The 23,771-nt window shown below is 40.4% G+C and overlaps 1 protein-coding gene and 1 pseudogene across 1 annotated transcript in view; both read right to left on the bottom strand.

Moving 5' to 3' along the window:
* The window catches only part of LOC148006609 (uncharacterized), a 2,902,548-nt pseudogene that overhangs the window by 1,055,025 nt on the left and 1,823,752 nt on the right, over positions 1-23,771 (bottom strand).
* Positions 1-23,771, bottom strand: part of LOC134478874 (uncharacterized) — a 101,562-nt gene that overhangs the window by 53,644 nt on the left and 24,147 nt on the right. The gene's annotated exons all lie outside the window — the stretch shown is intronic.

Here is a 23,771-nt window from a genome sequence, read left to right as displayed (position 1 = left end):
GGCTCACGGGGAATTATGTTGTGCCTAAGAAATACCACGCGCAAGATAGTATTTGATGTAAGATGTACAGTGTATAACGACTGTGAGTCTTGCAGTCTTGTCGTCTGTGTTACTGAGCATGTAGGTTTCCTACAATTTTAAGTACAGAGATGGTATGGGGGGCATTCAGATTCTTTCCCAACAGCCTTCCTCTTCTTTTCTTTGGACTCAAAAACTTCATACTGTTCAGATTCTAAGTGCAGCAAAGCTAGGAATGGTGGCCCCCATTCTGACAGACAACTAAAATTGGTCCGGCAGTCATGATTACAGTTGCTACCTCTTCCATTGCAGAACACATCCCCTGGATTTCTGAAACTGTGTGTTAGGGCTTTTTCTATGCACCCCTAGGACAGCATTGAGTTGTTAATTAGGTGCAGCTGAAGGGGCTGGAGACTGATCAGCAGTTAAAAGAATTTGCTGCTCTCATGGAGCCCCTGAGTTTGGTACTGAGCACCTACTTCATGCAACTCAGGACTGTCTCATACTCTAGGGAATGTGGAAACCAGAGACATGCAGACACACATACCTACACGTAGTTAAAAATCATAATAAAAGTAAGCCATAGAGGCATTAACAAAAACAGAATGGAACAAGATGCTTTAATAAGACTTACTGAAAAACACCTATGCATTATTTATTTCTGGAAGTTTGGGGGCTGCAGGTAGTTGGCCATGAATAACTAAGGCAATAAAATACAAACCCATGGATAAAGGGTGATGCCTGAATGCCTTTACTCATTCCTACAAGTGTCTCCTGTGTCTTCTACCATTCCCTTTCTATTGGCCTTTCTCCTAATCCCTAACTATACCCCAGTCAAGCCATTAATGCTTTTCTCTACTTCCTACTGCATTGATTTCCTTCCTCTGCATTTTTAGAGTCTCTGCTGAGAAGGAATTTGAACTAGCCAGCTGCCTTCCTTTACAATACAGGGAAATGGACTGTTCCATTTCCACCAATAGATGGCTCAGATCGAGACCAGCTATGAAATCATATGACAAAATTCTCTATGCAATTTCCAGCCTTTTACCTTTAGACCTCTTTGGTATTTCTTGCCCTTCTGGAGTCTCTTTCTAGAAATTCTCTGCCCGGCTCTCCTCTCTGGTCATCTCCTTATATTCTTCCTTAAGGTCTTTGTTTTATGCCTCTGCTCTAAAAGCATGTCATTTCTGAGACCTGATTCTCTTTCTGCTCCATGCCATCCTGGAGTGTCCGGACTCTTCTAATGGCCCCTCATCACAGCTAGAGTCTCAGACCCAGCCCTGAGCCTTTGGCTTTTAAACCTATATCCAGCCTTTTTCTGAGTTTCCCCTGAGACTCCACATCAAGAACTAGAAGAATTTCTAAATTCCATGTTTCTTCTAAAGGCATGTATTGTTACCATTAGCCTGCTGCAGGTCCTCATTGTATCTCACCTGCTCCCTATGGTAGAAGAAATGGTAGCTTAACTTATTCGTTGTTTATTCCCAGTTTCCCATGCCAAAACCTTTTATACAAGGAGAATTACTGCTTGCTTAGCTTTTCTTACAGCCAAAGGTGGCCATTGGAGATGGTATGTACCTGACTTGCAGAAATCTACTAAGGCTGTTGGTCTCTGGAAGGGCCTTTATGATGGATGATAAAGGAACTGTTGGCTTATATCCCACTCTTGTATCATTAAACACAATTGCAAGGTCCTGTGCTCAACCAATCATCTTCTTATGGCAGAATGGCCTCTAGGAGAGCAAAGCATGACAAAGCCAAACTGCAGAGAGCAGAGTACCTGAATCAGTCACTGCCCTCCTGTCACCACCCCTTCACTGTGAGAGAAAACACACCGCTGCTGTCATAAGATTTTCTTACGTGTAGGCATTCCTATGCCTTATTAATATACTCTACACTTAACTCTGCACTGTCCATAAAATTTAAACAAATTTTGGTATGGTATATCTCTGTCTGACATGCTTTGGTGGAGCTTCCCCACCTTCCTGGAAAGCTAATGCTGTTCTGTATCTCCTCTGATATATCCTGTACTTTCCAGCCTTACATCATCAGAATACTGAACTGTTTCTCTCCAGTACCCCATCTGCAAAAACAGCTGGATCCTGGTATACCTCAGTGGATGCTGCTCCTTGTCATTCCCACCTGCAGATGTTCCAAAGAACCTGCTCTTTCTGCATGCCTAATACTTGGGCATATGTTTCTCAGCCTTTCATCTAAACTCTCCAGTACTCTAGTTAGGTCTGTCATTCTCAAAGGCCCCAGGGTGTAAACTGTAGTTTCATGTCATGGTATATCTTTGACCCACTCTGTCTGTCTCTGTCTCTGTGCTCTCTTACTACCTTATGTAGTCACTTAAGAATGCTTGTTTCTCTCATCACAGGACAAGAGATAGTTTTATAAATGTATTCCTGGCTGGCTTTGCATAGTCATTGGAACGTGGTCAGAGATGCATAGTATCTCTTTATCTTATTTTTAACAGCACAGACTTGCTACACAGGAATGTTCAGTAAACCCTTGCTGACATGAATAGGAAAAAATACTTCTAGAATGGCTTTCCTAACTCCCACACTTTCTCCTGTATAATCCACTCCCTGATCCTTTGCATTCTTGCTACATTCTTGATTGTTACTAGGAATACATGAGACTCGAGTTAAAAACAAAGAAAAACAAGAAGCAAACCCACACACAAATTATACTTAAGTATATTGTATCAGTCTCTATGTCCTCCACACAGAAGTCTTCCCCTCCCCAGACTCTGTTTCCCTTAGGTTCTACTTTTCATTTCCTTTAAGACTTTCCCAGCTGCCCTAACACAGAGTTCTGTAAATAAATGCTGGTGTACTTCTGATGATGCAGAAAGAGCTCATGGCTGCCCAAATATAACATCAGTGTGAGCTGTCTCCACTGGGTAGTGAAAGCAACCATGTTTCCAGTTGTCTTTGGCTTTCTTTGTGCTGTTTGCCTAGATATGCTGTGCTTTTCCCCAAATCAAATCACCTGTTATTATTACATGTGACCTGCTGGCCACCAGCACTTCCTCTAGAACTTGGTACTTGAGCCAGAACGATGTTCCTGAAGTCAATGATAGCAATAGCAAGCCTTAACTGAGCCATCTATAACGTACAGGGCTCGGCCTGGGCACTCTTTCCACTGTTTTGTTTATCCAGTAATCATGCCTCATTTTCAGATACAGAAATGGAGTATAGAGGGATTACCTGCCTTAACCAAGAACCCCCTCAGCAAGAGTGAAAACCAAACTTCAAGCCCACGCTATCTGACCTCTGACCTCCCTCAAAACATGAGCAACAGCTGAATCTCTAATTCTGCCAGTCAGTTCTTGTGTTCCAGATTTTCATGAAGCTAGAATTATATGTGCTCAACTAGACATACCTCATAAAATTAGAGGACTTTAAATATCTGAATTCTTTAGACTGAAAAAATATGACACCATGCCCTTTAAAAGCTTACAGTCTAGATTTGTTGATGATGTTCTCATAATTTATTGAAAATTTATTACACAATAGACATTGCAATGGATTTGCAATCTTCATCACATCGTATGAGATAAGAAAATTGAGATTTTGAAATTTTAAGTGGCTTACTCGTGCTCCAACAGATAACAGTAGCTAAATGAAAATCTGAATGGCCCGAAAAGCAACCTCACCCATAAATATAGCTATGCTTCATTAATCCAGCAGCAGGAGCAGGGATTGTAAGCCATCCAGAATTACTGCAAAGTTCTCAGAATTCTTCCGAGAATGAGCATCACACATTATACCACAACATAAAATACTAAATGAAGAGTGGGTTCCACTGAGATGGTATCGTTTACTGGTAGTAGAATGTCTTGTCACACACTGCATGTCTCTTCCTACTGAAGTACTATTGTCCAGATTTTCCTGGGCAGTAGTGAGTTCTCACTTTCTCAGTGATGGAAAAGGGGGCTATATTCTAAGGCTGCTTTTCTTCTTTGTTTTGGTCATTTTGTTGGCTACTTTTAGCTGTCATTTTTACACAATCTAGAATCACCTGGGAAGAGAGTCTTACTTAGGAATTGTTTCAATCATGTTGGACTATACGCACGTTTTGGTGGTTGTGGTGGTGGTGGTGGTAGATATCTTTAATTTTTTTTTAATCTCAGCACCCAACGACTATGTTACTCTTGGTACCAATTTTTGTTCTAGTCTTATTTGTCTTACTGTCATTACATATCCTGGCAAGAATCAACTTAGGGAACAAGGGATTATGGTGGCTTGAATGAGAGTGGCTGCCAAAGGTTCATATGTTTGAATACTTAGTAAGAAGTCCTAGCTCACTATGGGCAGCAGCAATCCCTAGGTTGGGCCCTGAACTATATATAGAAGTGAAAAAAGTTTGTAAGTAACTATCCGTGCAGATATGCTCTCTTTACTCTTGACTGTGAATATTCGTTAGCCATCTGCCTCAAATTCCTGCAATTCCTATGATTTTCCTGAAATAATGGACTGTTACCTGAAATTGTAAGTCAAATAAACTCTGTGTTTGTCACTATTCTATTGCTATGAGGAGATACCATGACTAAAGCAACTCTTGTAAAAGAAAACATTTAATTGGGGGCTTGCTTACAGTTTTAGAAAATCAGTACACGTTATATTGGCCAGAAGCAAGTAAGAAGGTGCTGGGGCAGTAACTGAGAGCTGTACATCCTAATATATCCCAGAATGATACACTGAACTTTTAAACCTCGAAACCCACTCCTCCAATAACATGCCTCCTCCAATAAGGCCATACCTATTCCCAAAGGCCACACCTCCTAATCCTTCTCAAATAATTCAACTCCCTGATGACTGAGTATTCAAACATATAAGCCTATTGGGGTTCATATACAAAAGAATGTAAATGACTAAACTAAATACTACACCAAGGACTGTGGAGAACCAACCCACTCATTGGACATTCTGTGCATGTGATGGCTTGTACTGGGTAGGGTTTCTCCTAAAAGAAAGAAACACACAATGTAAAGCTGTAAAATTATAGGATACCTCAAACTGTGCTTTCCTCTTTGTGAAACATTAACAGACTTTAAAAATTCGGTTTTTACAAAAATCACGAGCAACAGAATACTGAGGCAGCCACATGCCCCTCCCTCTATAAGAGGTCTGAAATGGCACTGTTGTTTTTTCCTGATCTTTGAGAAGAAACAATCAGACAATTTCAGTTGGGTTCTATTGAAAAGCCCTCATTGGGATCTAGAGGTGAGGTGGTCCATTCAGATATTTCGATGTTCAGAAGCCTACCTCCAAGAAGAAAACCAGACCAACCAACTTAGCCTCAACACAACCCCTTTCTTCTGGTCAACTTTAAATAGTGGGAGGGAAAAATAAAACAATAAAAGCCTAAAGCATAATAAGGTTATGAGGAGGTAAAGAGCTACTCTATTGATAAAAAACTCCACAAAGGTCCGCTGAGGTTATCCAAAGCTAGAACTGAAGCATATAGATTCACTGAATCCCAGACAGTTATATAACACAAGTGTCATGTATTTTACACGCTGCAGGGCCCCTAAGAATTGCACCCTACGCACCATCAACTGTGTCCTGTGTATTGAGGACTTACACATTCTGTTTAAGTAGTTTCTGACTACATGTGTTCTCTACTGTGTGGTGATATTTTGGTACTATCCCTCTAGGACCTTGCCCATCCTACAGGCTTGCCTTCTCTTGGGCATGCTTGAGGTTTTAGGCACAGTCAAAACAATAGGCCATTTCTTTCCATTCTCCCTCTGTATTGTTAAGTCAGCAGAAGATAAAGCAACTTGGATTGCACTAAAGGTACCTTGGCTGAATTATAATTAATTTTGTTAGGTTTTCCGTTTTTAATTTTCATCGCATTTTTGTGTGTATGTATGTATATACATGTATGGGTGCAGAGGTCAGAGGCCAACTTGTGGGTGGTAGGTCCTTCTACCATATGTGATACAGGTATTGAATTCAAGTCATCAAGCTTTGTGGCAAAAGCCTTTTGCTGAGCCTTCATGCTGGTTCTCAATTTTTATAATAGTTCTTCATGAGGACAATGGACTTGACACAAACAGATATTATATTGAAGACTATTATTACTGTTGGCGAACTTTCCCATATTGATGTAAAAGGGTAAAAAAAACCCTTCTAAACATTAATGATTGAACAAGGTGAGCTTTCAACTAAATGGGTGGCTCCTCAGCTAGGCTTTGAGAAATTAGAAATCTACAGAAATAGCCAAGCCCAGGAGTTTAATGTAGGCCTTGTTCTGTCTGAGAACAGAATTTCGACTAGATGTTGACCCTTCACACCATTGTGTTGAACATTGAGCGTCCTATTTACCCAGTCCATCCCTCTCCTGTATTCTGCTGAAATCTGTGGCACTGCTCTGTGTAAGGTGATGCCATTTATGGAGCAAGGCGAGTCCAGGATAAGGCATACCCTATCATTGGATGAGAAGGAAGGGCAGGTGGGGAAATGTCTAGGAAGGAGGGAGGAGAAAGAGAGGTGAGGAAAATCAAGATGGAGACAACAGAGCAGGATGATCCAGGTCCAGGTGGATAGTTTTCCAAAGCATTGTTTAAATTTGGCTTATGAGAAAGGAACAGATTTGTAGAGATAAGAGTACTTGTTTGGTTCACATGGTATAAAAGAAACTTTATGTTTACTTCCCTTTGACTCATGACCCCAGTCCTCACTCTTTTGTGAGCTATTTCTTAAAAGGACAAAGTTTTGCATTTTGCCATATATTCATAAGTGTATGTTCATCCAAATTACTGGCAGTATTTCATTATTTTTGCCTAAGAAGATGTTGTCTGATTCCTGGCAGCTGTAGTGACTGGTGTTTGCAGGATTCTGGGATTCGGACTGCAGGCCTCCTGACCGCACAGCAAGTTCTTTTAACCTGGGAAGTATCTGTCTAATCATCAGAGCTATAGTTTATAAGGAGGCGAATATAGATTTAAACATGGACACTAAGGGAGGAGAAACAGACATGAAAGCATGACAGGCATGAGAGAAGGGGAGGCAGATGTGGGGAGTTGAGCTGTGTAAAGCGAAGACAGAGTGAGCTGGGGCCAAGAACAGATAATTAGAAAAACTTTTAATTAATTAATTAATTAATTAACTCATTAACATATTCTGTGTTCATATGTCTATACATGTTAGTGTGTGTGTATGAAGACCAGAGGACAAATGAGTGGGGATGTCATCCTCCTACCACATGAATTGTAGTTATAGAACTTGGATCCTCATGGGTGATGACAAGTTCCTTTACCCCCTTTTAAAAGTGACAATTTTTATTTTTGTGTGTGTATGTATGACAGGAGTTGTATGTGTGAATATTGTAGAAATTGTTTAATCCTCACACAGGGTTTCTCCCCTTCCTCTGACTACTTAGTTCCTAGATAAAAGACACCCACAAGCTTTATATTTACATTAATCAGCAAAGGAGCTGGGCAGATATGGATCCTCTTGATGGTATGTCTGTTTCACAGCCAATAATCCCACTATAAAATTAAATTTCCTATGTCTGGGCTTCTCTTAACTCCAATTAGCCAACCTACCTGACCCATGGAGGCTTCCTCCTCCCTTCACATTCTTTTCCCCTCATAGTTCTTCTCTGATGCCAGAAGTCCTGGAATGCTAAACCCTGTCTCTGTGTCTTCTGCCCAGCTGTTGACTGTTGGCATCTTTATTCACTTATCAGAAATAATTTGGGGAAAAGATCACATCTCATCACTTGGGTCTACTTGTGGACTCTTGTCTCTGGGACAATCAGGCCTTGGGGGTCTGCAGTTAGCATTACAATGCACAGCAACAGACCAAACCACAAAACAAGGAGGTCAGGGGCATCTGGTGGGAGTCAGGTTTCAGTGTAGGTCCCAGGTTACATCAGGCTTGGCCACACAAGAACCTTTACACATTGAGTTATCTTATTGCCTCATGAAAAACCTTTTACAGGCTCCTTTGGCCTGGTGGCTCTGCATATGTGAGCTCGCATGTGTGGAGGCCAGCGGAAAACCTTGGGTGTTACTCTTCAGGTGCCATCAATAGGACAGGTCGACTTGGCCATCTGGCTAGGGAGGATATGGAGTCTCTGTCTCCCCAGCACAAGTGTGTGCCACCAAACCAGGTTTCTTTATTGTTGTTGTTATTTTAATTTGCTTCTTGTGTTTGGACTCAAGTTTATTATCTGAGTTTCTGGCCCCATGGCTTTCTATGTGTGCAGGAGAGGACAAAAAAATGTCTGTGATAGATGCGTGTATTGTATATGATTGTTCTTGAGTCTAGCATAAAACTGAACAGAATGTTCCTTTCTGGCTTAGTCTTGTTTGATCACACTCAAGGTTTAAGAGGAACCTCTTTGTTTTTTTTTTTTTTTAATTTTTTATTAGGTATTTTTTTATTTACATTTCCATGTTATTCCGCTTCCCGGTTTCCTGTCCATTTGCTCTCCCACCCTTCCAAGAGGGTCTTCTTGCAGGTTTAATTATAGGACAAGGGTTATATAATTCTCTAAACTCTATGATTCTTACATCTAAGACTACTAAGTATGTACTTTGTTTCATTTTTTTCCCTTTTGGCACAATCTCAATTATGTAGCTGAAATGTGGAATAAACTACTAATACTAAAATCATTAAGTGTTCTTAAGTTCACTAGGGCACAGGCCAAGAGATTGGAAAAGACTGGATCTGATGCAAATACTGAGACTTTCCTATTGCCTGTGCTGGCCCGAAAGTAGGCAGCTAATCCACAGAGGGCAGCATTTCTCTGGCTATTAAGGACCACGGGTCACTCTGTCTGCTTAGCCGTTCTCTACAGATTTCATTTGACACTATTTTAGTCTACTGTAGAGAAATGACAGGAAGCAACTGCTCCTAGCTTGTCAGCTGCAGGGCATGCTAGGATGGTTTGGTCACTCCCAGCACACTGAGATACCGAGGAGGCACAGTTCCTTAAGCAGAGGATTCTGGTAACTCCTACTGCCAAGTAAGCTGCAAACCTGAGGACGTGGCCTTCATGATCATTCTCTCGTGAAAAAGTAACTTTGTTTATAGGTTAATTAGACAATAGCACATCTAACAGATCGAAGAGTTGGACTGCTGACAAGTTTCTCAGTTTGCAAAGAGGTTTGCATCACTTCGATCCAAGATATTCTATTGGTAGGGAAGCAGCAGCTGGTGAGAACTATATATTGTAGGAAACCTTTATCCTGCTTTGCCTTTAAAAGAAGTTGAAACTGAATAAACTGTGCATTGGCTGACTGGGCTGTGAACCCCCCATATCCAGGTTAATGCAAACCTCACTTGAGACCTCAATGTACTAGACTGTAGCATTGAATCCATTTTTCTGCTTTGGCTCCATAGTTAGTAATGGCACTGCTCAAGAGTTCTCTGAATGAAACACACACGTGCCCAGATGTGCGCATGCACATGCACACGCACACGCACATGCACACGCACACGCACACACACACACACACACACACACACTTACACACATACATGCACACCAGTTAATTTTGATACACCTCGAGTAAGCCCAATGGCTGGACATTTCTAATCCTCCTGACATCTGGCATACATTTCCCTCTGGTATCCAACGAGGGATCTTTGTTTAAATCTGTGTTTTATCTTTGTTGCTCTGTTACCTTCTGGGAAAGTCTCCACTTTCCCTATAGGGTCCTATTCCCTTCCACCTATATTGTAGGCTGCTTTCTCTCTTGCAGCTCTTAAATCTGATCCTTCTAAATATGGATCATGGTGATTCTCTTCATTCTCCCCTCTCTCAATCCCTTGCCCTGTCTTTCTGTCTTTCTACCCAGCCATTGCTTATATGGCAATTCTTTATTTTCAATTAAAGGACTCCAGGAGCCTCAGGCCTGGAAGTGTGATTTTTTGGGGAGCAAAAATAAGACAATGCTCAACACCAGATGTTGACCCTTTACACATACATTCTTGATATTAAATTAAGCAACTTTCTCTAAGAATATTGGAATTTGATCCTCAGTACTAGGGAGGGTAAACATAAAGAAGGAAATGGCAGTCATTTTGACTGTGGCCTCGGTTCATATGTTGCTGGCTAGGACTTAGTCACATGCACACTCTTGATTTGAAAGTCACCTAGGAAATATAATTCATAGTTCCCCACTCTGTACCCTATTAAAGATATAGGAAATGTGAAAGGAAGATAGAACATAACAGTACAGACTCTCTCAAAATGCTCTTAGACGTCTGGGTTTGTATTCTATTTATTTAAGCATTCCTGAGTGCTCTGTATACTTTTAGTGGCCATTCTCTGATGCACATTTTTATCTTCAAGCCATTAAATACAGCTTAAATACAGCCATTAAAACTGTGGTGAAGTGCTAAAATGCTTAAAACATAAAAATGTAACATTTTGATGATCCTTTTTTAGTTATGGTTTTTTGGGGAGGCAAAATAAGACAATGCTCAACACCAGATGTTGACCCTTTACACATACATTCGTGATATTAAATTAAGCAACTTTCTTTAAGAATATTGGAATTTCATTGATAAGTGGCTATTAGCCCAAATGCTTGAATTACCCTAGATGCCTAGAACAAATGAAACTCAAGACGGATGATCAAAATGTGAATGTTTCACGCCTTCTTTAAAAGGGGAACAAGAATACCCTTAGCAGGGAAGAGAGAGGCAAAGATTAAAACAGAGACTGGAGTAACACCCATTCAGAGCCTGCCCCACATGTGGCCCATACATATACAGCCACTCAATTAGACAAGATGGATGAAGCAAAGAAGTGCAGAACAACAGGAGCCGGATGTAGATCGCTCCTGAGAGACACAGCCAGAATACAGCAAATACAGAGGCGAATGCCAGCAGCAAACCACTGAACTGAGAATAGAACCCCCGTTGAAGGAATCAGAGAAAGAACTGGAAGAGCTTGAAGGGGCTCGAGACCCCATATGTACAACAATGCCAAGCAACCAGAGCTTCCAGGGACTAAGCCACTACCTAAAGACTATACATGGACTGACCCTGGACTCTGACCTCATAGGTAGCAATGAACATCTCAGTAAGAGCACCAGTGGAAGGGGAAGCCCTGGGTCCTGCTAAGACTGAACCCCCAGTGAACTAGACTGTTGGGGGGAGGGCGGCAATGGGGGGAGGGTTGGGAGGGGAACACCCATAAGGAAGGGGAGAGGGGAGGGGGGAGAGGGATTTTTGCCCAGAACCCGGGAAAGGGAATTACACTCGAAATGTATGTAAGAAATACTCAAGTTAATAAAAAAAAAATCAAAAAAAACAAAAAAACAAAAAAAAAAAACGAAAATGTGGTATATCTACACAATGGAATACTAGAAAAACAAAACAAAAAAAACAAAAAAAAGAATATTGGAATTTGATCCTTAGTACTTGGGAGGGTAAACATAAAGAAGGAAATGGCAGACATTTTGACTGTGGCCTCGGTTCATATGTTGCTGGCTAGAACTTAGTCACATGCACACTCTTGATTTGATAGTCACCTAGGAAATGTAATTCATAGTTCCATACTCTGTACCCTATTAAAGATATAGGAAATGTGAAAGGAAGATAGACATAACAGTACAGACTCTCTCAAAATTCTCTTAGACCTCTGGGTTTGTATTCCATTTATTTAAGCATTCCTGAGTGCTCTGTATTCTTTTAGTGGCCATTCTCTGATCCACATTTTTATCTTCAGGACATTAAATACAGCCATTAAGACTGTGGTGAAGTGCTAAAATGCTTAAAACATAAAAATGTAACATTTTGATGATCCTTTTTTAGTTATCGTTTTATGTGTAAAGGTATTTTTGCTTGCTTGTGTGTCTCTACACCACATTCTTGCCTGGTAACCACAGAGGCTAGAAGACAGCATTGGGTACTCCCGGTACTAGAGTTAAAGACAGCTGTGAATCACCATGTGGGTGCTGCCAGTGGAGCCCTCCATAGTCCTCTGAGAGAGAAGCCATTGCCCTTGGCTGCTCAGCCATCTCTTTGGTCCCAACCATTTTTACATGGGTTGTTCAGTAACATTAATACAGTGTGCAACAGACATTACCACCATTCATCAGTAAATCCCTTTCATCTTGACCTAAGATGCTCCTGTTATTATCCCAATCCCAAAACACACTCTCCTATTTTCAGTATCTCCTAAATACTTGAAGTATCTGGTCTGAGTGGGATGGTAGAGCAGTTTACCTTTACAAATGACTGCTTTTCTTAGCATCTTGTTTTCATGACCATGCTGTTGCACATCCTAAATTTCCTAAGTCTAAATAATATTTCATATGTGTATGTGGCATGTTTTGTTTTTTGATACTATATCAATGTATATTTGGGATTGCTTTCACCTTTTAGCTACTATGAATGCTGCTGTTGGGAATACAGGTGTACAGATAAATGTTTCATTGTGAGCAAGTGGACCATGACATCAGACAGAAGAACTCAGAAGGTTTAGTGATCTCAAACACCATGAATCTCAGAATTGATAATGGTAGGAATGAGGCCATTGCCTGCTCTAGAACATGTAACCAGGACACCACACTGAGAAGACCAGGACTATTAGTCATGTAGGAAAAACACCTGGAGACCTTCCCCATGCAAATAGAGCATCACTAGCTTCTCAAACTGATCCAGTGGGAAGCATCTTCCCTTGGATCCCACTCTACTCCTCCAAAAGTATATTTCCTATTCACATTTAATAAAGTACAGAAGCTATGTTACCTAGAGTAATCTGAGAGTGTCTGTTTTACTGATCTGTAACTCTTGGGAAAGAGCTTTCTCTCCAGAAGCTGTCATTAGAAGCTTTCATCTGGACCTTGGCGCAGCCTCCTGCCATCAGCAAAGCCTACTGCTGCTAATGCCACCCTGGCACTGGCACTGGCACTGCCACAGTAGCAGAGGGGACACAGGACCCTGGCTACCTCTCCTGTATTGTCCTCCCAAACCTCCCCGCTTTCCTTGTGAGAGCTGTTAACACTCTGCCCATTTGCTGCCAGACCAGAGACCCCAGGAATCAACTCAATCCATGTTCACCAAGGGCCACATCTACTTTGAGTTTGGGTCTATACTCAGAAGTGGACATAGATAATGTAGTGCTGTAGTAATGATTTGGATTTCTGCCATGCTTTTTCCCACAGTGGAAGCATCATTATATCCTCTCACCTATTTCCTCTCTTGGGAGATGAAAGTAAGAGGATCACGAATTCTGGCTATTTGGGTTACATAGAGTCTGACTCAAGGGAAAAAAGGGCTGAGGAAAGAGTTAAGTCGTAGAGCACTTGCTTAGGGCACACATGACACTGGATTCAATACTTAGATTATGCCCAACACCCTGAACCCCAGTACCCATCCGTTTGGGTGTGAGGAGGCCTCTCCTACGGGTTTTGTATGATTGGTGACTGGGAGCATATTTTCCTGTGCTTATTGGCCATCCATACATCAAACCTGTTAGATTACTTTTTGAGTGATGATAAAATTAGTTTTAAGTAGCCTATATCTTTATCGCTTATTGCATATAATTTCACATACTTTCTTCCATTTCGTAAGTTGCCTTTTCACTGCTGTGTGATTTGATGCAGTTTTAACTTAAATATTTATTTTCTTAATGTGTATGAGTGTTGTGGATTGGTTGTAATGCTATTTGTGTTCATTTGGCTTCCAAAAGCACATGGGAACCACGTGTCTGCCTGTAAGACTCTGAGGGTCCTTAACCCCCAATTGGCTCTGATTGGTAATAAAGTTGCTGGTGGCCAATGGCTGGGCAGGGAGACAGAGGCGGGACTTGGGAATCACCATTGCCAGGGAAAGAGAAGGTCCTGGCCTGAGAAATGTAGGACAGGGAGACAAAGACACAGAGACACTGACAACATGTAAGAGTTGGAGATCAAGGCGCATGAGGGCTGTAGGCTGGGGTCTGTGGCTGCCAGTATTGAATATAGGCTTCAGTAAAAAATAATTAAAGCATATGGGAGGGGAGACTGTTTTAGTTGCAGGGATGTTTGATGGGTCCAGACATTTCGATGTTTAAAGTATATTAAATAGAAGGCTCTGAGTGTGTGTGTGTGTGTGTGTGTGTGTGTGTGTGTGTGTCTGTGTGTGTGTGTGTGTCTGTGTCTGTGTGTGTTTCATTCGAGAATCCAGAGCATTTTGGCGGGCGGTGAGGATTGTGATTGTGTGCTTTGCCACCGGCGCCAGCATTTGAGTGCTGGTATTTATTAATTCAACATACGAATATTTGACTACATGTTTTGTAGAGGCCAGAAAATGTTGCATATCCTGAAACTGGAGTTACAGATGGTTCCAAGTTGCCTTGTGTGCGCTGGATACTAAACCTTAGTCCTGTGCAAGAGAAGCAAGTGTTCTCAAGTGCTGGACCATCTCTTCAGCTCCAGTTTTTCCTTTTTCTCCCCAAAAGTTTAATTAAGAGTTTTAGTTGGCACACAAATTCATGGGATTTATTCTTGTCATGGATCCCCTTCTGCTTTCATAGTATTACGTCTGAGTATTTTCTAGTTTATCTACTTTGTTGTGAGTATATGTTCATATCATATCCAAGAAATCATTAACAAATCCACTGTCAAAATATTTACCTATTTTCTTTTTCTTGAGTTCAGTAGTTTTGGTGTTATGTTTAAGTCCATTTTAAAATCCATTATGAATTAATATTCATATATAGTGTAAGCTAATGGTCCATCTTCTTTTGCATGTGATATCCCAGTTTCACTAACTCTCTTCATTTAAAAGACTGTCCCATTGATTTCTTACGGAGAAGCCCCTTTAAATGCAGATGTCCCTGGATTGCACTATACCTTAAGGTCCTCAGTTGTAAGTAACTGCCTAAGTAGGAAACTGATGGCTAAGGTAAGGGGGAAAGGTACTGAGAAGAGAGATAAGTGTTGGCCCAAACCCAGCTTATCTCGCCTTGTCTAAGAGTGGCCCCAGGTTGCTTTCTCTACATTTGTGGCACCTTATGTGTTATGTCATACAACTAAAATGGGCACAATAGTGAATTCATTGTACATTTGTTTTAGTTAACAAATATTTCCTGTACCTATTAAGTGAGGGTAAGGTAGCACTTTGTATCTGTATATGACCACAGCAATGAGACTGAATAAAGTCACTCAAAGCAGCTGCACTTAATTGTTTTGGTTATTGGTTTTTTTGAGATAGGATCTAACTACATAGCTATCTAGCCTCTGTTGGCTTGAACTCAGAATACTCTTGCCTTAGCTTCTTCCTGTGTTCTGGGATTACAGGTGTGACTTACTGTACCTGGCTTGTTCTTCCTATGTCTCCTCCCCACACCACCGCCATTACCACTCCTAGGTAGCCCAAACCAGCCATAACTGTTCAGCCTCAGTCTTCTGAATGTTGAAATTACGGAGGTGTGGGAGGGCAGGCAAGCTTCAGTTTCTTTCATTAATACTTCATATCTTTAGGAGTTACAAATGCCATTAGCTGTATTTGGGAGTATTTTGTCAGGGTGTGATAAATGAGCTCTTTATTATTTATTGTATAAGTAATTTTCTTAGTAAATATATAAAATGCCACTTTTGCAAAACCTGATTGTTCCTAATGAAGATAGTTCCTTTGACAAATATTAAAATTAAGAATCAAATATGGTAGTGTATGCCAAGACCTAGTCTGAGTCAGTAGGATAACCTTGAGTTCTAGGCCATCCTTGGCTATAGATACCCTATGTCAGAAAAACCAAAAAATAAGCAAAATTAAGTAAAGCTTACGAATGCCCACGTAAGGAGACAAAAGGAAGTTTTTTGATGGGGTGTGAGAGGCCTCTTAACATGTACATGGAAGTCCAGAATGAGCTGCTTATTGCTGTGCCCATCAGGAAGGACACATGCTTTAGTAATCCTGTAAGTCAAGAAGCCTATTGTAAACATTCTAAATCCATGCTGCTCTACCATTCCCCTTCCATTGAAGGGAATCCAGCTGGCTGACTGTTCTGGTATGACGAATGGAACAGGCTAGTGTTATACTTTATAGTCGCTGATTGGCTGACATTTAATATTTTTGCCTTAATATTTCTTTACAGTTTTAGCTTACAGAACCTTTCAGTGGTTGAAGCACTTTGGGCAACTTTCCTAGGGTCATATGAAAACAAGAAGTAAGAACTGTGTGGTACCATGAAAGAGAGCCTGGTTCCTGGTTGAACTAAGGTTAGAAATCCCGGTGACACTGAAGAGACAGTAGGCATTTTGCCTGACTCCTGGGAAACTAGGCAGATCACAAGCCCACAGCCTTCCATAGATTCATGGCCATCAGTCACAGAAGGGTAATGCCTCAAGTTTGTCCACAGGTAGAGGACATGGCCTGTGGTCTCATAGACTCAAGACAGATCTCCATTTTAATGAGGTACCAAAGGCATGGAGGCTTAGCCAATAACCTTTCCTTCCTAGATATTTCACCCTTCAAAAGGTACTTAATCGCAAGTCCACCCTAAGAAGTGGGGTACGGTTTTAATCATTCACTTTTCACCATGCCGATAAATATTGTAAAACCATGGACTGCCTCGTTATATTGGGATTCGCCATGGTGAGCCACAGAGAAGGTCTTAGACTACAGAGCCAGCATCTAATCTCCTGCAGAAGGCCTCCCTACTCTCCCAACCACAGCAACCACCACAACCAAGCCAAACCAAGCACCCCCTCACCAAGCCAAAGCCTCTCCTCAAAGGACCAGCTAGAGGCCCCCTTCTTTCCCCTTCAGCCTGGGACTAGATCCAGTTCCATGTGCCCCAACTCCATTCTCAACTCTTCTGTGGCATTCAGGGGCACTTGGATGCCTAAGAGCACAAGAACCAGACAGCCCCTGCCTTGTTGCAGGCCCAAGGAACCTCCCCAATCCCTCAGGCGGCTCCAGTGGTCCTGTGCCTCAGACTACGTTTCATCATCCCCAGAGCAGTGTCCCTTGACTTCCCATACAACCACTGGTCGATGGGGTAAGTGTAGTCATCTCCCACATCCCGCCTTTTGCAGCCTTGCCCTATGGCAGAGTGACATGGATATCACGCAACCCTACACTGAGGAATTTTACACTATTTTTAGCTGACTGGTTTAAATCAGTCTCATCTGTTCAAAACTCTTCTACTTTTAAACCTTGAGGAGACTCTATTCAGAACTTAAATCTAAAACTTAAATAAGAAAAAGACTGCTAAAGACAGGATTAAACAATGGAAACCCTCCTTGCTTGACATATTTACGTTCAGTTCTCTTGACTCTGGTCACATCTCTACCTAATATCCACATATGGCCCCACATGGGAATTTTCTGATCACTAGTCAGTCACATTTCTTGTTAATAGGTGAAGAGATCTGAGGCTCACAGCTCTTGAATATACCCTGTATAATAGCTAAGGTGGCAGTCCTTTGATTAAGATCTGAGCTGAGGTCTTTCATTAGTGAATTGTGTCTCACTGTAGCGGTTGGATGGTGCCTTTAAGTAACTTTATGTTTTGTATCGTTTTCAAAGGGATTCTAAGTCTGTTCCAATATGTTTTTTTCTCTGCACTGGCAGGATAGAATCCTGTGATAAATCACTAAAGTGTTTTGAGGACATTCCCCAAATGATGGGCATAATGTGTTGTAGATTTATGAGTTCATGTCTAATTTACTTTTAAGCTTAAGTTTTTGACATCATCATTGATAGTTTCTCTGTTAATGCTGCAGAGTACAGAGAAGTTGTGGGCTGATTTATTTTGTGCATTGTATTTTAGACACTGTTTATCACTGATGCTCACCTGAGATGAGCAAACACCATACAATTAGCTTTGGAAACCCAATCACCTCAAACAAGGTGGTTTTTACCTACAAGTCTAGCTTTATAATTGATGACTTGCCAATACAGAACCATTGCTTCCTAATGAGTCAACATAGTAAAGAGGACACATTGTAATTGCAAAAGTTGCTTGGAACAGGAAGAAAAACCTCAGTTTTTGAACTATGCCTCATCATGTTATTTGTATCCTAATCCATTGCCCTCTTCCCTTTAGACAAAGTCTTATTTAAATAAACAGACAAGTCTTGTGGAGTGGGGAACCTCTCTATAGATAAGACCACAGAGACATCGATAAACTATTTCTTTTCTGGTGATCGCTATGGATTAGCAGAAATTTATGCTTTTATACCATGACACCTCATAGAGTATAATCCTATAAATGATTTGTAGTAATTTTCCACATACTACATGGTTCTTGTTGCTATCAATGAGGTCCAAATGCTGGAGTTTTTCCATATACTACTTTTAGGAGAGAATTTGTGATATATATGTTCAGAGTTTGAGTCTGAATTTTCAGAATTTTTTCTATTAAAAATGTTTTATTTTATTTTAATAATATGCATGTGTATGTAGTAGCTGCTTGGTGGTGATGGTGGGTATGCACACATGGGAATGAAGGTGCTGGCATCCAGAGAGTGTGTCTGAGCTCTTGGAGCTGAGTCAGGTGGTTGTGAGCTGCTAGATGTTTTTGCTTTGGCCAAACTCTGATCCTCTGCAAGAGTATTATATTCTCTTCTCTACTGAAGCATCTCTTCAGTCCTGGAAAAAACTTTTTTGTTCATTTTCCTTATTTGTTTTTTGTTTTTGTTTTTTTCTTGGAAACAGGTTCTCACTATGTGTTAGTTTTCTGTCTAAGCTCCACTCCCACAGTTACTTGGTAACAGCCAGGTATGCCTGGCACTGTAAAAGGGGATGCTTGTCCCCTCCTCATTCTCTTACTCTCTTCCTTTCTTGCTTCTTGTTCTTGCCCTGCTTCCCCTCTTCCCCTTTGTCCCTTCTCTCCCCATTCTCCTTCCCCTGTTCCTCCACATACTCATGGCCGGTCTTTACTCCTCTCCTCTTCTACTCTTCTCTCATTAAACATTTCCACATGGAACCTTGTTGTCCCATTGAGGTTTGTCTGGACACGAAATGAGATTTCTACCCCAACATTATCTAGTCCTGGCTGGCCTGAAACACTCTTTGCTACCCAATCACATGTACATTTAATGGCAATTTGATATATGTTCATGATAATACTTGAGTATGTGAAACAAGAATCTTGTTGGTTTCAGTGAAATATGAACGTGTACATATGAATATGCTCTCCATGTTTATGTCAGCTCAATCTAGGCTATAGTCATCATAAAGGAGGGAAGCTCGATTGAGAAAATGCTTCCCCATAAGATCAGGTTGTAATCAAGCTTATAGGGTGTTATTTCAGTGATTTATACAGGAGGGCCCAGGCTGTTGTGGGTGTGGCCACCCCTGGCCTGGTGGTCCTGGGCTGTATAAGAAAGCAAGCTGAGGAAGCCAGTAAGCAGCACCACTGGTTGACCACTGTACCAGTTCCTGCTTCTAGGTTGCTACCATGTTTGGGTTCCTGTCCCAAGTTCCTTCAGTGATGGATTACCAAGTGGAAGTGTAAGGCAAATACACTCTTTCCTCTACAACTTGCTTCAGTGTTTCATCACAGTGATAATAACCCTAACTAGGGCAATGAGTATCAATGCAAGTGTGGAGAAATGTATCACTTGCCTTGTATTTGGCCTTTTAGTAGAAGTTGTCGGGGGTTTAATTTCTGGAAAACTTGATTTGTTTACTTCTAGTTTGTTCTTATTTCTTTTTTTTTTAATTAATTTATTTATCTTATGTATGTGAGTATACTGTCACTCTCTTCAGACACACCAGAAGAGGGCATCAGATCTCAGTACAGAGCTGATCTGAGCTACCATGTGCTTGCTGGAAATTGAACTCAGGACCTCTGGAAGAGCAGTCAGGGCTCTTACCCACTGAGACTTCTCTCCAGCCTCAGTTCTTATTGGTAATATAGAGATCGGTATATTTGGAAGATTCTTCAACTCCAGTTCTCATTCCTTTCGTGTTGGGTTTGTTAAAATTATGGCTGCTCTTCAGCCACTCCTCTGGAGTTGACAGATTATTCTCAGAGAGGAAAGAATCCCATTGGGGAGAAGTAGCAGGTATTTGTAAATGTTGTTCTCTTCAGATATTTATTTCACTAATTTCCACTACTAGGGAAGTGACTTTGCCTTGGGACAATGTTTTATAAAAAACACAGTTTTAGTTTCTTGTGGGGCTTGCTTGGTTTTGCGTTTTTCCTTAATTATTGACACTAAACCGACAGCCTCTTCAATGACAGGCGAGTGCTGCACCCCTCATGCATATCCATATCTTTCTCAGTGTCAGACTTGATACCCTCCTTGTTACACCATCAATAAGGATTTTCTCACTGGCTTTTCACAGCAGAATTTTTAGTGAGCATACCGTGCTCTTAAATGAATAATCAAATGAATTGTTATTATTTTTTATTTCTCATTTATTTTTCTTTTATTTGTTCATTTTTTTAAGAACTGAGACTAGGCTTCTGTAATTGAGGCTGGTCCTGAGTTCATTATATAGATAGGGCTGGACTTGAACTTCTAATTCTCCTCACTGTACCTCCCAGACACTGAAATTAAAGGTGTAATACACCATACCTGGCTTTAAGTTTGAAGATATATTTTATTATTTGTAGAGAAATGGCAGGAGGACACTGTTCCCAGCTTGCCAGCTTGCAGGCAACCTAGGGTGTTTGTCATTCTAAGCAAACTGAGACCAAGGAAGCCGACTTTCTCAAGCAGAGAATCCTGGTGCTCTGCTAAGCAAGCTGCAAACCTGAGGAAGAGACCTTCCTGTTGCTTTTCCCATGAGAAAGTAACTTTGTTTACAGTTTAATGGACATCTTGATGGGAAGCATGGTGGTGAGCAGAAGCAGAGAGAGCAGACTGGATAAACAACATTCTTTACCTCTCAAAGCTTCCCTCCTGGGACATGCTTCTTCCAGCAAGGCCATACCACTTAATCCCTTCCAAACAGCACCACCAGCTAGGTGTCTAAATATCAGAGTCTGTGAGGACATTCTCATGCATATGACTACATGTTGTTACATTTAATGACTGCCACATACACATTTGCAGAATGTTCAGATCATTTGCTGTTAAAAGTATGTGTATAGATTCAGAGTTTCTTTGAACCAGTCATTATGCAATAGGAATTTCTTTTGCTCTTAAGGGATGAAGACTAGCAAATAAACCTCTTAAGGAGAATTTATGAGATACATCTGGCAATTCTGGGCTTGATATGGAACACACCATGGAACACCCTGGTACCCGCCTAGAGCAAATTTAAGAGCAAAGTCCACAGAATTAGTAATTTATTCTCAGGGCCTTTTACATAGGCCCCTAAAACATTTAAATTGTCTTTCTCACTCTAGGGACTTAGCTGAAAACGTCTGTGTGTCTTTAGCCATTTTTCATGTATATAATATGTTGTTAATACAAATGTCAGAAAGAGAAACCAAATCAAAAGGCATTTCAAAAACTAAGACTCATGTGTGTGGAAAAAATGTGTTTTAAGATTAAAGATTCTTACAAATATTAGCAAAGCTAGTTTGACTTTGATAGTGAAGGCTTCATATAATAGTCTTTGATATAACCTTAGAGAATTACAGAAAGCAATGTAAATATTGCATTAATTTATGAAAGTTAATACAGTGGTGGCCTAACTTGTACCTGGAAAATTTAACTTTGTGCCTCTTGTGATCCAACAATGACTTAACTAGCTGACTAGTTAGTCCCCAGGCTGGAAGCTTGAGACATGCAAGGATCTGGTAATCTTGGTGTTGTATAGTACAGTTAAGTGTTGCATTAAGAATGCCAGTGTTTTCTGTCCTCTGACCTTGTCTTCCCTTCTCTGCCCTCATGGCTCTGCTCTTGTCTGCCTGCTTCTACCCAGTCTCCAGGCCCTCACTGCCCCCAAATCTTCTTACCCCTGATCTCTTGCATGTAATCATTTCTCAAGAGCACATCTTGGCATGGGTCTGCAGTAAGTAATACTCCCTTAATGTATTTTCTTTCAACCTCATGTATTAAATTTGTTATCAGACTAAGAAGTCCCTTATGTAGATCTTTTAATGAAGTTCTTGGGGGTGCATTTTGCTTAGTAGATGTATTATACTATGTGTGTTTTCTTGAGTTGTTTGTATGACACAGTTTAAGAGTCATTTTAGGTCAGATGATGAAGGAAATATTTTAATAGATTGTTTAACTAATTAATGGTAACGAGTAAGTGACAGTTGGATTTATTGATGTTTTATGCAAAGAGGATATTAAGTGTTATTCAGGAGGGCATAGATTCCCCATTGACCCCTCTTACAAGTAGAAAGTTAGAAAAGGTTTAAATATGAGACTAAAAGTGTAGGGAGGATGTTCTCTGGACAGACTGCACTGATAAAGCAACCTGAAAATAACACATTTTCATAAGGTTTACTTGAGATTATACTTTTGTCTTTCGTTAATTGGACATTTGAGTTTTCAACTTTCCCGTTTCCCTTGATAAAATATCAATGAAGAGTAGGTTATGGTATAAAACTGACTTATTTTTTTCTCTCCATACAGAATCTCTGCCTACCATGAGGAGGTGTTGTTGGAGGACGAAATCTGAAAATCATGGCTGGGAAAAAGTCTATGTTTTAGTGAATAAAGGTATTTACATATCCAGATAATTTTTGTTCATTTTAGTTTACAATATGGCTTCAGGTAGAATACCTTTTCACTGCTCAAAAATTCTAACCTTTAAAGTTAATTTTACTCTCAAAAATTTTGTTCAGAGGAAGTAGATATTCTTGCACAGAACAATTTAATATATTTGTGTTTAGCTCAGCATTGCTAGTAATACAGAGAATTAGGAAAAACATATAAGTATCTAGTACAAAGTGTTATTAGTTAATCATCTGTATATAGCAAACCATTTTCTTTTTATGTTTCTAATTTTTGAAAAATATAAAGACTATAAAAAAATTTACTAATCAGTAAAAGTAAGTTGTTTGCAGTTTGGACAAAGTATACCACTAGTTGTCACCTATAGCTTCACTTTAAAGGCAAACTAATGTTTACTATATTAATCTTGCCAATCCATGAACTTGGGAGATCTTTCCATCTTCTGAGATCTTCTTCAATTTCTTTCCTCAGAGACTTGAAGTTCTTATCATCCAGGTCTTTCTCTTGGTTGGTTAAAGTGACACCGAGGTATTTTATATTATTTGGGACTATTATGAAGGGTGTCATTTCCCTAATTTCTTTCTCTGCTTGTTTCTCTTTTGTGTAGAGGAAGGCTACTGATTTGTTTGAGTTAATTTTATACCCAGCCACTTTGCTGAAGGTGTTTATCAGCTTTAGTAGTTCTCTGGTGGAACGTTTGGGATCACTTATGTATACAATCATATCGTCTCCAAATCATGATATTTTGACTTCTTCCTTTCCAATCTGTATCCGTTTGATCTCCTTTTGTTGTCTGATTGCTCTGGCTAGAACTTCAAGAACTATATTGAATAAGTAGGGAGAGAGTGGGCAGCCTTGTCTAGTCCCCGATTTTAGTGGGATTGCTTCAAGTTGCTGTCCATTTAGTTTAATACTAGCTACTGGTTTGCTGTATATGGCTTTTACTATCTTTAGGTATGGGCCTTGAATTCCTGTTCTTTCCAGGAACTTTATCACGAAGGGGTGTTGTATTTTGTCAAAGTCTTTCTCAGCCTCTACTGAAATGATCATGTGGTTTTTATCTTTCAGTTTGTTTATATAGTGGATTACGTCGATGGTTTTCCGAGTGTTAAACCATCCCTGAATCGCTGGAATGAAGCCTACTTGATGATGATGGATGATTGTTTTGATATGCTCCTGGATTCGGTTTGCAA

Source organism: Rattus norvegicus, chromosome 2 (genome assembly GCF_021556685.1).
Source record: "Rattus norvegicus strain SHRSP/BbbUtx chromosome 2, alternate assembly SHRSP_T2T, whole genome shotgun sequence".
Classification (NCBI taxonomy): domain Eukaryota; kingdom Metazoa; phylum Chordata; class Mammalia; order Rodentia; family Muridae; genus Rattus; species Rattus norvegicus.
Note: the sequence above shows the minus strand (reverse complement) of the source record. Positions and strands in the feature narration are given on the sequence as shown.